The sequence below is a fragment of the Cyclopterus lumpus genome, chromosome 13, assembly GCF_009769545.1.
Source record: "Cyclopterus lumpus isolate fCycLum1 chromosome 13, fCycLum1.pri, whole genome shotgun sequence".
Lineage (NCBI taxonomy): Eukaryota > Metazoa > Chordata > Actinopteri > Perciformes > Cyclopteridae > Cyclopterus > Cyclopterus lumpus.
Genome location: NC_046978.1, coordinates 15,906,883 through 15,911,191, shown reverse-complemented (window position 1 = coordinate 15,911,191; position 4,309 = coordinate 15,906,883).

The following is a 4,309-nucleotide window of genomic DNA, read 5'->3' as shown; positions in this document are numbered from 1 at the left end:
CCCCCCCCCCCCCCCCCCCCCCCCCCCCCCCCCCCCCCTTGAGTTTCACGAATGCTGAAAAACCTTTTAGTTCCAAAAAATTGTTTATTTCCAAAGGCGTCAGATGACGTGGATCTCTAATATTCTTGTATCAAGACCTTCTTGGAGTTAATATTACCAGAGTGTGGAAGTCATAACTGTGAGGTGTGCATCTTCCATCCATAGACAGCCGGCAGAGTGGGTGAGCGGCCCAGAATGCATGTAGAGGAAGAACAACCGCTCGCTGCTAAGAGAGCGAAAGAAAACGAGAAGAACACGAGAGAATGGTGTGGGTGTGAGGTGAGAGCATGGCAGTGGAGTGTACACAATCGGCCGGTTAGATCGAGGCTGAGGCTAGCGTACGGGAGAAAAAGAAAGTGTGTTAGCACTGTGGGGGGGGGGGGGTTTACAAAGAGGGCTTCAGCGAAGGAAAGAGAGGATGCAGAGAAGGAAATGAAGCGGAGGTTTAGGGGCAAAAAGAGAAACAGCCTGTTTCCTCCATGAAAATCCATGGCACAGAGTGGACTTAACATCCTTGAACCAATCGACCGAGCTCTAAAAATAACCCAAATTCTGCACAGTAAGAGGTGGGAGTGTAGGGGCCGAGTGAAGTGTGGGTGAGTGGGGGCGGCTGGCGACTGGAAATGGGAATCAGGCGCGTGAGACTGGCAGTGAAATGTTGGAGAAGTTGGAAACAAAGAAGCACCACCCTGCCAGACAGTGGTGACGAGAGACGGGCCTGGTGCATGTGTGTGTGTGTGTGTGTGTGTGTGTGTGTGTGTGTGTGTGAGCGGGAGGAAAAGATGGAGGGAGATAGATAGCGGGAGTAAGAGAGTGATAGTGGAATAGAGAGAGAGAGAGAACCCCTAATCTGGAGCGGAGTGATCTCAGTAGCCTGTACTTTCACTTGTGAAATGTGTCTCTTCTTGAACATTGGATCATATTTGATGGGGTGCATGAAAGGTGTGATGCACCTTCTGACTTGATCATTATAGTCTGGCGCCTCAGCCTGCTCTCAGACAACAGGGTTGTCACAGCACAGGGGCCACTGCTGCCCCACATACTGTCTTCAGCCCCCCCCCCCGAAAACTGATGTGCCACCTGCTTGTAAAGGGGTCCGGGAACTGAATCTTTCCCAAGTGGGTCTCGTCTGCACTTTGACGTGGCAGTGCAGACTCTGACTCCACCTAAGGGAAGTCTTTACATCACTAATGTAGAGTGATGGCTTTCTGTATGAGGACGGCCGGCCTCCTTTAACCCACAGACACTATGATTTAGTGGAGGATAAATTCAGGGGAGGTTCTTCCAGCCAAAATACTCTCTCTGTCTTTAGAGATCACTCGTCTTGGAGAAAAGAAGCCTTCTTTTTTTTTTTTTCAACCGTGAAAAGAAATGCACCAGAAGGTGATAAATATTCGGACGTTTAGTTGCCAGTGTGGACAGTGTGGACTCAAGCTTCAGAAATTCACGAGGGCTGCAGAGAACTGTGAGAAAACGCTGCATTCGACCACTTTAATATCTCCACACGCTCTGAACACGTAGCAATAATTCTTCCTAAACCCACTGATGGCAAACTCCCGACTCTTTTGTCTCCTTCTTTTGTCTTCAGACCTCCCAGATACCTCGTGGACTATATGTCCTGAAATGAGTCTGTTGCTTTCTTATTTTGTTATTAGCAGTTACTTGTTTCTCATCTCGTGAAAATAGGGCTCATTGTGTAGTCAAGAAACATTTAAGTTATTGTAGTACACATTCAGTTAATTACACATTTAACATTTTCACCGGCAACTTAAAAAACTGTTTTCCCCCCAGCTGTAGCTTCTGATTGGTTATTTCAGGGAGTTACAAACCAGGAAGTGTTATCATGAAGCAGATGAGAACAGCAAAGTGCAGCTCAAGGGAACTTATCCGTCTCCATCCTGCTGTTTCTTCTCTTAAAGTTTGAACCGACCCCCACAGACATTTTGTATGAAATGCTGATGGACAACGGCATCACGCGGCTTGAAAAGAGACCTACTACTTGTAAAAATGCACTCAGCTAATATATATATATATATATATATATATATATATATATATATATATATATATATATATATATATATATATATATATATATCTTCTCTCTGTCACCTGGGTCATATATACATACATATATATATATATATATACCTCAGTCTGGTGGTAGGGAAGTGATGTAATGAACTATTTAAGACCAAAGACAGACCGTGTTGAAAAGCAGCTCCTTCTTCCCTCTCATCGCCCTGATAAGCCGCCCTCTGCTGCCTGCACCACACACCTCATCACAGGCTGGACGGACCCAACAAAGACGACAGGTCTACCAGCGCGCTGATGTCGCTATCAGTGTGAACACATCGTGGGAGATGGAGTGGAGCTAATGACACTTTTTTTCTTCTTCTTCCTCACACCAGAGCGACCAGAGAAATCCTGAAAACGACCACGAAGGGCCGTGACTTCTTCTCACATGAGATTGAACTCACATCCACGAGCCGTCATTACCGCCCGGGATGAGAGGGAATAAGTCACAGTATTTCTTTCCTGTGTTTTAACGAATACGAATCGTCGTAATTTCTTCCAGGCCGAGTCTCTCGCGCCGCCAGTTGGAACGCGAAAAAAAAATCTCGTCGCGTCAAGTTTCTATTTCTCTCGTTGCTATCAACACTTTGTTTCTGGCACGTTCTCCCTCCGTCCTCCGTGTCTTTCTCTCTCCCCATCTGTCTCACTGATTGCTCTCCCTCTACTTGCCTCCGAGGCCTGCCTCTCCTCTTTCACTCCGGGCCTTCTCTCGCTTCTCTAATGAGAGCGTGTGTTACGCTGGCATTCAGAAGAAGGAAAAAAACTCCTCTGCTAATTACATGACAAGCATCTCGTTCTGGAACACTAATGAAGAGGAATAGCGAGCGGGAGACGCCACTGGGGTGGTGTGGTGTGTGTGTGTGTGTGTGTGTGTGTGTGTGTGTAGTGGGGAGAGGGTCAAGCTGGCCACTGGGTCTGGGTAGGGTGTTTGTGTGTGTGTGGAGGAGGGGAGGGGAGGGGGGGAGGGGGTATTCTGGCGCCAGTCCAGCAGCTTATCAACCGGGGCATGTTGGACCTCAGCATCTCGTTCTCTCCCTCCCTCCTCGTCCTGCTTTCTCCTTTCATCTTACTACACTCGTCTTTTTTTCCCCTTTCTTTAAAAACTCCTCATAAAAGATCAGGAGAAAAAAAAAAAGAAGGGCGTTGTTTTGCCGAGCGACGTTAACTTTACACTTATTAAAGATGGTTTTGATGTTTGATGTCTTTGAAGTTCCATGTAAAGTTATGTCACCGCCCTTTTTTTTACTCTTCGTTTTGGATGACACGTACGTTTCAATATAGCGCAGTCACTAATGAAATAAAACACTGACTGACACAAGCCACACACACACACACACACACACACACACACATGTAGCCGGCAGATAAACCCACACACAAGAGGGGGACCGGACAGGAAAAAGGCAGCGAGGAGCGACCTAGGCGGAAATCCAGCGACGCAGCATGTGGTGCGGAGGAACCGGTTCTGTCAAGAGGCTCGCATCGGAAAACAAGAAGGCCGCTGTCCCGCACCATCCCCTCGTGAAACGTCTGAGAAACACAAACCATCTGGAGGCTATAGTGCACACTCTCCACCCATCAAATATTGAGGATGTTTGTCTGATTTACAGGCCCTATTTAGGACTGTTTGGACAACTTGGCTGAGGGATCGGTGCTTTAATTAAAGATAATATCAAAAAGCTAATATTGCCCTCAAGACCTTTTGCCTCACAGTCAACAGTGCAACAGAGTCACGGTTCTGTGGGTGAGGGTGAGAGTCTTAACCAACCGCATTGCACATCTAAATGAATCTAGTCAGGCCTGACACAAAAGGCCTCTCCATGTTATTTATTTCACCGAGGTTACCGCCCCCACTTTCTTCTCTCTGCCGATGCCAATAGCAAGCTTTTTTGTTATTCAGGCCCAAAGCCCACCGTGGTGATGGCATATTGATACTGTCATAAAATATTACATCCTCACTTTATTCATTAGAACTGTGCTTTAATCTAAAAATAACACGGGCAGGGAATAAAACAGAGTTTTCAGCAGCACATAGATTAAGGCCCCGCACTTCTCTCAGTGAGCGCCGCAGCTCGGGAAACGTTGAGGCCCAAAATAGATGTTCTTCTCATAAAGGGCTCCTTCTTTGTAGTCGGCATACAGCAACAACATCTGCAGGGCAGTTTCTATGGGGGGAACAGATTCGGGCAGGCTA